Source organism: Lathyrus oleraceus, chromosome 4 (genome assembly GCF_024323335.1).
Source record: "Lathyrus oleraceus cultivar Zhongwan6 chromosome 4, CAAS_Psat_ZW6_1.0, whole genome shotgun sequence".
Lineage (NCBI taxonomy): Eukaryota > Viridiplantae > Streptophyta > Magnoliopsida > Fabales > Fabaceae > Lathyrus > Lathyrus oleraceus.
Window position 1 is genome coordinate 303,311,059 of NC_066582.1, and position 13,462 is coordinate 303,324,520.

Genomic DNA, 13,462 nt, shown 5'->3' on the forward strand with positions numbered 1-13,462 from the left:
TCCTACATTCTGAACTCCCACACCTTTCTATTTTGAGTCAAGCCCTCCCAGGCCAGGGATAAGAGCTGTGAGGTCTTACCCTCACTTCCCATTTCATCTGCTTCACCCTAACTCTCAATGTTAGGGTTAAGAGCTAACTACACCCTTTTCCAATTGGCTTGTTTGTCGAGGTTGATTTGACCCCTTGACTAAAGCCTAGCCTGGTGTGAGCCACTTATTTGTATATAATGTGTGTGCTTGCTTTTGTGCTTGTGATTGATTGTGCTGTTTAGGATAGCTTGCTTCCGGTGCAATTTAGGATAGAAACCTCAACATAGGGATCGTATGCATGACAGCTTCTAGGCTCGAGTCGTAGTCTCCCTAGTAGTTTGTGTCTCCCTTTGTCTCTGGTTAGGTTAGAAGTTCTTTCCCTGCGTAGGGGAGCTACGTCGCCCTGATCCTCATACCAGATGAGGTACGTAGGCAGGAGATGAGTTGATCTCTCCGGGCGCCCTTTGTCTTTTTCAATCCTTTGTGTTGTGTTGGAGTCTGACGTAAGTCCAGCGATTGGCAGTTGGTTTCCTGTGTGGGTGTGTGTCTGTTGGTTCGGAGTCTGATGTAAGTCCAGCGATTGGCATTCGGTTTCCATGTTTGCCTGTTTGTGTGGAGTCTGACGTAAGTCCAGCGATTGGCAGTCGGTTTCCTATTTGTGTTTTGTTTGGCGTGCGTTAGCCGAGCTACGAGTGCTCTGATTCTTCTCTGGTTAGAGAAGATACGTATGCATAGGATGTGGCATCCTAGCGAGCACATTCCCATGTTCCCGAACTACGTCGACTCTGATGTCTGTGTCTGACAGACTACGTAGGCCTAGGATGCGATATCCTGCCGAGTCCCGTTTCTTCCGTCTTTCTGTGTTTGTTTCCAGCGTGTGTGCAGTTTGTGAGCAGTTTTTAGCAACCTTTCTTCTATTCTTTTGTGCGTGGATCCCGTCGAGTACGACGGATGTGTAGGGGTACTAATACCTTCCCTTCGCATAACCGACTCCCGATCCCATCGATCTCTGGGCTCGAGACCATGACTTTTCCAGGTTTACTTCGAGCATTTCCTTTCCCTCTTTTGGGATAAATAACGCACGGTGGCGGCTCAGTTGTTTTCTTTTTCGGCCGGTTTTTCGCGTAATGCGACACACCCAAACTGTCCTAGGTACTCCTAGGGAGCCCTTTTTTGTATGCGTATGTGTTTTTGTACAAATGATGTTTGCAAATAAAAAAGAAAGAGTGTGGGGATGAGAAAAAAATTAATTAATTATATTTTTGTGTTTGACAAGACCTTCGGACTTGTGCCTACGTACCAACATAAAAATGAGGGATCAAAACCTCGTAGTTCATGGAATCAATTTCGTGATCCTGAGCATTTTCTCTTTGTAATAGTGTCTTTGTTTTACATTTTCCATTGAGATGAATTTGAACCAGCCCGGTGGAGGTCACCGAAGAAGATTTCCGGAGCCCTAAATCCGGTGGTGTGTTGGCACACTTCGTGGCCATCTGATCATGTTTGGATATTCTAATCTGAGCCATTGCCATTGATTTCCACTGGTACATCACGTTGACTCAAGATTACTATGCAACTCGCGTGTGTGGCCAACAGATCTGCCACCTCAATTAATGAGGGAGATCTGATGGCCCTTGTTTTTTCTTATTTTATTTTAATTTCTGATTTTATGTTTAATCCTTTTGTTTTATTTTTTTCATAGAAATTTCATTTTTAATCCAAAAAATATGGAACTGTCACCAAAAATCTTTAAATATTTTTCTCTTCCATATTCTAAGTTAAAATTATTTCTTGGATTAATTTTGATATTTTTCATGAGGTAAATGTTTTTGTGCATATTTTTAACTATTTAAAAATACTTCTTACATTTCAAAAATACAAGTATAACTGAGATAGGTCTCTCCCTCTTGATCTTTTCTTTTAGTGTGTGGTATATTTTAGGAGTTTGGTTCTTCATACCAAATCTCTAACATTCATTAACACCTAAATTTATATTGCCCGACCTTAGATAGTTGTGACTTCTACATAAGTCCAATTATGATTGCTTAACATAAAGCTAAATTTGACCCTAATGGCATAGGATTCTGGTAATTGAGATTTTAAGTCTCCCATTCTTCATGGTATTGTGTGAAAACTTGACAATTTTTCCTTTCATGAGAGCTAGTGGCATACTTGTTGAATTATCCAAGTTGGAGCCCTTCTCATGGAAGATGTCTTGGTTTAAGGATTCATACTTGTGAAAGAATGGTTGAGTGTTCTCCAAAGAATGACTTAATCAATTAAAAAAAACCAACCTTTACTAACCTTTAACTAACATTTGACTAATTCTCATTAATATTGCTTTACTTTCAAGTCATTTACTTTGTAAAATTTAAATTTCTGTCATTTATCATTCATTACCATTTACATTTCATTTAAGTTATTTATGTTTATGCCATTTTCATTTCGCTTATATGAGCCATATATTGTGATTGTATATATTGTTTGTGTACTTTGATTTTTATTTGTGGTCTTAGGAGCTTAAGACATCTAATAACAACAAAAACCCAAAAAAAACATCTGGTGGACTGTTGATCTTGATTTGAACTTTCGGACATAGAATTAGGCAACATTCCCTTGCAAAAAGGACTTGGCCAATGCCAACATCTTAAGACCAAGCTATTATAAACTGAGTCTTCATCTAATGCAAGCCTTGGATCTTGATTGAATTCATCTGCTACTCTGTCTTTGTGCTAATTGTAATTTTGACCTTTTGTCTGATGCTTTGCTTTGAGTTGATCAATGAATATTTCATCTGAGACATAAGAACACTTCCAGTTATGGGAATTGCTTGCTTGGATGTGGCTATCTATATTTGATGCCTTGATCTTCATGATGTCTGATATTGTTCATTGTTTATTGATGATTGCTTGATTAAAGTCCAAAGGGAAAATGGGTTTTCTATATGACATTCTTGTCTGTTGGATTGCATCCCATCGGTAAAATCGTTTCAACTCTTAACTTTTAATTTGTGTTTAGGATAACCTCTTTATCTCCTCCTATTTCTTAAATTTCAAATCTCTCCCTCTTTTCAAAAACTTCTTTCTTTGTGATTTCAAACTTAGACTTTTTTTTAATGATTAGAAACTTTGGCCTTATGACATTGAATTTTTAAATCTTTTCTTAATCAAATTTGTAAATAAACTTAATCATATTGAGTTCAAATTTCAAAAAGACAAAAATGACTAACAACCCAATTAAATTTTTTAGGACATTTGTGCCCCGCTTTTCTTATTAAACTTTTGTTAAAAGAAATTCCCCAACTTATTTGAAATTTTTACCACGAACTATGAGGTTTTGATCCCTCATTTTTATGTTGGTACGTAGGTACAAGTTTGACGGTCTTGTCAAACACAAAAATATAATCTATTAATTATTTTCTCAACCTGCACTCCATTTTTCTCAAACATCTTTTATACCAAACACATATTTGCAGCGGTAAATTCATAATCATCAAGCTATAGATAAGCTAGACGTCAATAAAACCAGAGTCGCCATCACACATTTATTTTTTCTAAGGGAAAAGGAAAAAGTACGAACAAAACCCAAAGATAAGAAGTTTTCAAATCAAAACTAATAAAATGCTAGAGATTACAGGTAAGGGGGTTGGTTACACAGAGGAAAGATGTAAGCACCCAAACTGTCCTAGGTACTCCTAGGGAGCCCTTTTTTGTGTGCGTATGTGTTTTTGTACAAATGTTGTTTGCAAATAAAAAAGAAAGAGTGTGGGGATGAGAAAGAAATTAATTAATTATATTTTTGTGTTTGACAAGACCTTCGGACTTGTGCCTACGTACCAAGATAAAAATGAGGGATCAAAACCTTGTAGTTCATGGAATCAATTTCGTGATCCTGAGCATTTTCTCTTTGTAATAGAGTCTTTGTTTTACATTTTCCATTGAGATGAATTTGAACCAGCCCGGTGGAGGTCACCGAAGAAGATTTCCGGAGCCCTAAATCTGGTGGTGTGTTGGAACACTTCCTGGCCATCTGATCATGTTTGGATATTCTAATCTGATCCATTGCCATTGATTTCCACACGTACATCACGTTGACTCAAGACTACTACGCAACGCGCGCGTGTGGCCAACTGATTTGCCACCTCAATTAATGAGGGAGATCTGATGGCCCTTGTTTTTTCCTATTTTATTTTAATTTTTGATTTTATGTGTAATCCTTTTATTTTATTTTATTCATAGAAATTTCATTTTTAATCCAAAAAATATGGAACTTTCACCAAAAATCTTTAAATATTTTTCTCTTCCATATTCTGAATTAAAATTATTTCTTGGATTAATTTTGATATTTTTCATGAATTAAATGTTTTTGTGCATATTTTTAACTATTTCAAAAGACTTCTTACATTTCAAAAATACAAGTATAATTGAGAAAGATCTCTCCCTCTTGATCTTTTCTTTTAGTGTGTGGTATGTTTTAGGAGTTTGGTTCTTCATACCAAATCTCTAACATTCATTAACACCTAAATTTCTATTTCCAGACCTTAGATAGTTGTGACTTCTACATAAGTCCAATTATGATTGCTTAACATAGAGCTAAATTTGACCCTAATGGCATAGCATTCTGGTGATTGAGATTGTAAGTCTCCCATTCCTCATGGTATTGTGTGAAAACTTGACAGTCTTTCCTTTCATGAGAGTTAGTGGCATACTTGTTGAATTCTCCAAGTTGGAGCCCTTCTCATGGAAGATGTCTTGGTTTAAGGATTCATACTTGTGAAAGAATGGTTGAGTGTTCTCCAAAAAATGACTTAATCAATTAAAAAACACCAACCTTTACTAACCTTTGACTAACATTTGACTAATTCTCATTAATATTGCTTTACTTTCAAGTCATTTACTTTGTGCAATTTAAATTTCTGTCATTTATCATTCATTACCATTTACAATTCATTTAAGTTGTTTATGTTTATGCCATTTTCACTTTGCTTATATGAGCCATATCTTGTGATTGTATATATTGTTTGTGTACTTTGATTTTTATTTGTGGTCTTAGGAGCTTAAGACATCTAATAACAACAAAAACCCTAAAAAAACATCTGGTGGACTGTTTATCTGATTTGAACTTTCAGACATAGTATTTGGCAACATTCCCTTGCAAAAAGGACTTGGCCAATGCCAACATCTTGAGACCAAGCTATTTTGAAATGAGTCTTAATCTGATGCAAGCCTTGGATCTTGATTGAATTCATCTGCTACTCTGTCTTTGTGCTAATTGTTATTTTGACCTTGTGTCTGATGCTTTGCTTTGAGTTGATCAAGGAATATTTCATCTAAGACATAAGAATACTTCCAGTTATGGGAATTGCTTACTTGGATGTGGCTATCTGTATTTGATGCCTTGATCTTCATAATGTCTGATATTGTTCATTGCTTATTGATGATTGATTGATTAAAGGTCAAAGGGAAAGTGGGTTTTCTATATGACATTCTTCTCTGTTGGATTGCGTCCCATCGGTAAAATCTTTTCAACTCTTAACTTTTAATTTGTGTTTAGGATAGCCTCTTAATCTCCTCCTATTTCTTAAATTTCTAATCACTCCCTCTTTTCAAAAGCTTCTTTCCTTGTGATTTCAAACTTAGACTTTTTTTTAATGATTAGAAACATTGGCCTTATGCCATTGAATTTTTAAATCTTTTCTTAATCAAATTTATAAATAAACTTAATCATATTGACTTCAAATTTCAAAAAGACAAAAATGACTAACAACCCCATTAAATTTTTTAGGCCATTTGTGCCCCCTTTTCATATTAAACTTTTGTTAAAAGCAATTCACCAACTTATTTGAATTTTTTACCACGAACTACGAGGTTTTGGTCCCTCATTTTTATGTTGGTACGTAGGTACAAGTTTGAAGGTCATGTCAAACACAAAAGTATAATCTATGAATTATTTTCTCATCCCCGCACTCTATTTTTCTCAAACATCTTTTATACCAAAAACATATCTGTAGTGGTAAATTCATAATATCAAGCTATAGATAAGCTAGACGTCAATAAAACCAGAGTCGCCATCACACTTTTATTGTTTCTAAGGGAAAAGGGAAAAGTATGAACAAAACCCAAAGATAAGAAGTTTTCAAATCAAAACTAATAAAATTCCAGAGATTACAGGTAAGGGGGTTGGTTACACAGAGGGAAGGTGTTAGCACCAAATTGTCCTAGGTACTCCTAGGGAGCCCTTTTTTGTGTGCATATGTGTTTTTGTACAAATGATGTTTGCAAATAAAAAATAAAGAGTGTGCGGATGAGAAAAGAATTCATTAATTATATTTTTATGTTTGACATGATCTTCGTACTTGTGCTTACGTACGAACATAAAAATGAGGGATCAAAACCGCATAGTTCGTGGTATCAATTTTAAAGTGAGTGCATTGCTTTTAACAAAATTTTAAGTTTAAAAGGCACAAGGGCCTAAAAATGGTTTGAATGAGTGTTAGTTGTTTTTGGCTTTTGAAATTTTAAGTCAAGTATAGTTAAGTTCATTTACAAATTTGATTAAGAAAAGAGTTTAAAAATTCAATGGCATAAGCCCAAAGATTCTAATTTGCAATATGGTCAAAGTTTAGAAAACAACAAACACAAGCAAAGAAAATTTTAAAAGGAGGGAGAGATTTTGAAATTAAATAACTGGGAAGGAGATGAAGACACTAATCCTAAGCACAAATTTAAAAGTTGAGAGTTGAAAAGAGCTGACCAATGGGCTGCAATCGAATAGACAAGAATGTCATATAGAAACCCAAATTTCCCTTGGACTTTTAAATCAAGCAACAAGCAATACACAAATATAAAGTTGAAGAGCAAGGCATAAAATAAATATATCCACATCCAATCTTAGTAACTCCATGATCTTCTTCAACATTTCCCATGTATCAGATGATTTCAAAGATGGCACGAGACACAGGTTCAAAATAACAGCTTCACAATGATCATGTTGCATATGAACTCAAATGGATCTTCAATATTGTATCAGATAAATGTTCACTTCACAAGTACTTGGTTTCATAAAAGTTGGCATTGGTCAAGTCCTTTGCATAGGGAGTGTTGCCTAAATTCTGAGTCCAATAATCTCAGATCAAACCAACAGTCCACACAAAATGTTTTTTAGGGTTTTTTGTTCTTATTATGTACATTAAGGTCAAAATACCACACAATCAAACAAGTATATACAAACACCATATATCACAAAATATGGTCCAAGTGGACAAAGTAAAAATGACATAAAAGTAAACAACTTGAATGGTATGAATAAGGCTTAAAAATTAAATTGCATTAAAATTAAATGACTCGAAATTAAATGTTAGTTGTTAGTGAATTAGAGGTTAGTATTGCTTTTTCTTTTTGTTTAAGTCATTCTTTGGAGAACTCTCAACCCACTAATCACAAGCATGGATCCTTGAACCAAGACATCTTCCAAAGGAAGGAAAAAAGACCAAGTTTCCACACAATACCATGAAAGACGGGAGACTTACAATCTCACTAACTAGAATGTTATGCCTTTTGTGTCAAAATTTAGCTTTATGTTAAGCAATCGTAATTGGACTTATGTAGAAGTCACAACTATTTGAGGTCGGGCAATAGAATTTTGGTGGTAATGCATGCTAGAGACATAGTATAATGGACTATGCTCGCGAAACATACCATACACAAAAAGAATATGTAAAGTGGGGGCCCTAATCTCATCCATACTTATGTTGATTTTGCAACCAACTAGCCTTAGGATATAGAGATATCATAGGTCCATGACATAAATGGATAAAGAAGGGGAGTGAGATGAAGAGGGAGGGGGAATGGATCAAACACAAATTGGTCAAAGGAAGAATTTTACCAAATTAATAAAATCAATAAATTAAAAAATGGGAAATAAAATTCCAAGAAAAGGTCAGGTTGACCATGGGACAGTGTTCAACCTTCATCCCAAAAATCAAAAGCTAAAAAGAATTTTAAGTCATGAAAATAAAATCAATAAAAAAATGTATGCTAATATGAACCATTTAGAATTAATAATTAAAATAAAATATTAACATTAAATAAAAATTAAATAAAATTAAATAATGCATCCAGAAAAGTGAAAAATATTTTTGGGGATTTTTATGGACAAAGAAAATATTTTAAAATAATTAAAATCTAAACAGAAAATAAATGGAAATTAAAATAAGAAAATAAAAGAGGGGTGCATCAGCATTTTAAAATGGACTGGAAAACATGAAGAGGCGCTCATGGGCCTTGCAAAGGGGGGCGCTAAAAGAAAATGGCAAAGGCCCAGTCCAAACAAATATTAAAGTCCAGCGTGACACCTTATTAAATAACATTTTAATTAAAAAATCATGTTGACCTTGTATCAACTGGTCAGGTTGGTTTAAGTGACTACAGGACAAAAATAACATGGACGAATGTGATTAAAACGCGCACGCTAGATCTAAAGGCTCATGAGGCGAGACGTCATCGTTTTCCACACTAAAGCTGAAACCCTAGCGCCATGCACAAGAACACACGATAACATGCAATGAGTTTTTCCAATCTTCAACTCAAAAATGCAAACACGATAGTGCATCAAAAACCATGAAATAAAAACTAGAATTCAAGTATGAAATGTGTAAATTAACATGGTATCCTTGTTTGAGTAAAATGATGGCTTAAACATGGAGAAAAGTTGACCACAAGATGACAACATGGCCACGGGCAAAACATAAAATCATTAGCAACATGAACAATGCCTCATATTGAGAGCTTCAGAAGTAAACACAAGCATGGCATGGCAATGGAACATGCATGAAGCAAGCATAAGCACAACATGGTAATGGAATGATAAGCATAGTAAGCATAGATGTATCAAACAACATAACTATGGAGATGGGGCAAAGAGGTTACCTAGTGGAAGTTAGTCCACTGCTTCTTGGTAGTGGAGAAGATAGAAGAAAATGATGCTGCCTCTTGGTGCTGCAACTTGAGATCTTTGTTGAGAAAAGGAAACTAGCTTGAATGGCCTCTTTCTTGCTTTGCTCGAAAATCACAATGCCTTGCCTTCAGATTAGGGTTTATGGCTTAAATATGTGGGTCAATAAATCCTTAATGGGCTGAAAAATGACTTGTTTTGGTTGTGAGCAAATGAAGCAAAAGTGAGGTGGTGTGAGCAAGTTACTTATTTTGGAAAATTTCAAGTGAGTGGAAAGAAAGATGCATGGCCAAATGAGGTAACAAACGTGGGTTGGTTTTATGCAGCATGACTTGGCTGGCTTGGTCTGGCAAGAAAACAGTCCAAAAGGGTGACTTTATGGCCATGTAACTTAATGAGCAAGCTACCAATTGGTGAGACAATGCAAACAGTAGAAAGATCTTATGGGGTATGTCATCTTTAATTTTGAGCACAAGTGGAAATGATGAATGGAAGAAGGTGAAAAATGGGCCTCAAGTTCAGGTCTCACCATGCCAAAATGAGTGGGCCAGTTTGGCCTAACATGCTGCCTAGAAATTCAAGTCATGATGCCAACTTTAGATGAATGCATCTCTCAAACCATGGATCCAAATGAGATGATTCTAAAAGGAGGTGAAAGAGGACATGGCATGGTATAATTGTTGTGAAGAAAACATTTTCAATTGGTGCCTTGAAGTGCAAGAAAACTGGCCATGAAGTCTTGACAAACTTTGAAGATTTTGAGACTTAGAAATTTTTTTAAGTGTCCTAAAAAAATGGCTCACTTTGAGTAAGCATAACTTTCTCAATTTTAATCCAAATGGAGAAAACTTTATATTTCTAGAAAGCTTGGAATAAGAGGAACAACTTTGATGTTGGAGAATGTTTTAAATGGAGCTTTTATCTTGATGGAAAATAGGCTTAAAGTGAGTGCAACAATCATGAAAACTTGCCATAAATGGAAAGTCAACCATTTCCAAATTAAGTAACTTTTCCAATTCCTGATTAAATGATGAATCCAAGATCCAACGTTGATCAAATTTCACATGTAGGATCCCCTAGGCATGGATTTTGAGATTCCACTCTAAAAATATCAGAAGTTGACTTTTCTGGCCACAAAGTTGACTTTTCCCAAACTATCTGATTCTCGATTTCATTGATCAATTGAAGTACTTCTGACTCAAATAAAGAGCTGATTTTTTGTATGTAGACCCTTGTGGACATATGGAGGGCCATGGAAAAGAGTTTCACCCAAAGAATCAGAAATAAACTGATTTTATACCAAACCCTAATTTTAGGGCAAAAATGATCCGGAACTGATTGCACTACTTGCCAATGGATCTTTCTGAGATAATTGTGAGTCTTCCTAGGCCAAGATGCCTCTCCCATCATGACATGGATGAGTGCCTCTACTTCCAACCAAACATCGCCTGTTGCAGGTAACCATGAAACCCTAATTTCCTGATGAAATCCAGATGCACACTATGAGAGCTCTGAATCCTCCACTGATGAACTGAGGACCACAATAAGACACCTGGAGCCCCCTGAGACCCTTGAGACTTGTACACTTAGAGAATGAAGTCCAATTCTCAATCTTGCTTTGTGTCGGATCCTTCTGTCAAGGATTGATCAATCAAAACCTGATTTCCATGTATTCATCCATCCTCTATAAGTCGATTTCCTCAGGCATCGCCATCTACCCTTATTCGTAGCTCCTCTCCTTGTTCCATCCGTCAACTCTTGTTCCGTTTAGGTAGCACCCATTAGGTAGAACCCTTTGTATGATAACATAGGTAGAATTCCCTTATTCTTTGCATGCTAACATTAGGTAGACGTTCCCCTATGTAAATCCTAACACATAGGTCCACATTGCATGACAATTCTAGGGTAGAGATTCCCCACTTTTAGACCTCCTGTGCATCTCCAATCTTGTGGCATGTCAATCCATTCTATTGTAAAGAGGTAACTGCCTAAGACTCGATTCAGCGAGCTGCGACACCTACTGCTAGGACGTTGACACATTGCCCACTCTCCTTTGACACAGTTGGTGTCCTCTTTTGTAAGTCCATGTTCAGATAGAAATCCTTACCCCCTAGTTAGTAGAACTACGACAACTCTGATTCTCATATTCAGATGAGATACGTAGGCATGAGACGCGATGTCTTGCCGAGTTTTGACTGACGACTAACAACTAATCCTTGCTTGCTTTCGCTCTTGCTGCGATTCTTTTCTCTCGCACTCGTTGCGATCAAGACCTTCCCTTTCACTCGCCCTCGTTGCGATCGAGACCTTCCCTTTCTCTCGCCCTCGTTGCGATCGAGACCTTCCCTTTCTCTTGCCCTACTTGCAATCGAGACCCTTGTTCCCGTAGTTAGCTGAACTACATTTTGCTCTGATTCTCATTCCGGATGAGATACGTAGGTATAAGACGCGATGTCTTAGCGAGCACACTTCTCTTTAACCCATAGGTAGCCGAGCTACGAAGACTCTAATTCTCATACTCATATGAGATACGTTAGTAGTGCATGCGACATCCTTGCGAGTCATTTTTCTTTTGACCCTTTTTTAGTAGATAGTACCTTAGATAAACCTACACCCTTTAGACTAGAACAACAAGAGTGGATCCCGTAGAGTACTATGGATGCGTAGGGGTGCTAATACCTTCCCTCCGCATAATCGACTCCCGAACCCAAGATTTGGTTGCGAAAACTTATCTTTTCATGTCTTCAGGTTTTCTTCGATCGTTTTCTTTCCCTCCTTTGGGATAAATAACGAACCGTGGTGACTCTTCTGTTTCTTTTTTCCCGGTTTTTTTTTTCCGCATGTTGCGACAGCTGGCGACTCTGCTGGGGATCGAACCCAGAATCTCTGGTTTCCCTATGGGAGTCCCTCCTAGCTTTTGAGGTTTTTGTTTGTTGGGTGTTTATTCTTTTGTACAGTTATTTATTTTCAGCATTTATCTGCTTTATCTTATTGCATTGTGTACGTATGATTATTATATCTGTTGGATCTGTTGGGGTGGGTTGGGGTGGGTTGTTCTATGAGAGATAAGCCCACTACCCAGGCTTGAGCGTACACACAAGTTTTAGAGTGTATAGTCATGAGGCTTGCGTAGTATGTTGCTACGTTAAGTCGTTCATGAAGACCCACACCCAGATAAGGTTTCTTTTGGATATATTTTGTCCTATGGGTGTTCCATAACGACAGATGTTCCTTTAGAAATCGTCGACTCTGGTGACCATTTCACGAGGACTCAGTCGAGGCCCCTCCTCCGACACGCGGTTATGTTAGCTCTGGTGGGCGCATTCTCGCTGCTCAATCTGAGGACCCCGAGGCTGGGAACTTGCTTTTAGGATGTCATGTTGAGGGGAGTCGGTGGAGGTCTTTTGTCTCGTAATAATGCCAAACCTTCAGTGGTAAACGTATTATTCTCGACTGAAGGGTTATAAGCTGACAAACTCTTGTTCTTAGAACCTACCAGTGAGGGGCGGGCTAAATTCAAGAAACCTTAACCTTCAACCAACCCGGTTTTCTGGTATTCTTATTGGAGCAGAGCTTTGTTCTCTTATATGTTCCTCAGTGGTTTTCTCTTCGGACAGTGCGACCTGATAGTTGTTCAAGCAGATACAGCAATCCTGATTCCCATGTCACTGCACTGCATCACATCATTTTGCATTCACATTATTTAACACATGTTTATCTATTCTCAGGGGTTTATATACTCTTCTTGATTCTAGTCGGGGTTTTCTTCTTACACTGTTTATCTAATGTGACACTGGAATCAAGGAGTAGAATACCCTTTGGAATTGATAAACATGTCATGGCATTTGCATGTCTTGCATAACAGGTATTGCCGTAGTGTTCTCAGTTTGTTTGGTATTCCACTAGCAAGATAGCTGACTCTGGCATTCACCGATACGGTACCCGAAGGAATCAACAGAGAGCAATGGAAGGCCTACAAGCAGAGCTCGCCGAGATGAGGATTCGCATGAATCAGTTCATGGACGTGGTCCAAGGAGTGGCTCAGGGACAACAGGAGCTCATACAGATGATACAGAGGAATCCCCCTGCTACTCAACCGGAGACTGTGATTGACCCTCTAGTTGGAGAGACCAATGGACCCAATGGACCGGGGCCTATCCCAATCCCATGTGTCAACCCTGATCAATAACCCATTCATGATGATCAGTTCACCCTGCTGCAGGAGGACTTTGGCATGGGCCATGGCATGGACCCTATGTTCAGGAGATTGGAGGAGAGATTGAAGGCTGTGGAAGGGTAGAATGCTCTGGGTGTGGATGTTGCTGACTTGGGGCTGGTCCCAGGCGTTAGAGTTCCGCCAAAATTTAGAGTTCCGATATTTGATAAATACAATGGCAACTCTTGCCCGAAGACTCATGTGCAGGCTTACTTCCGCAAATTGGTTGCATATTTTGATGATGCGAAGCTGCTCATGTACTTC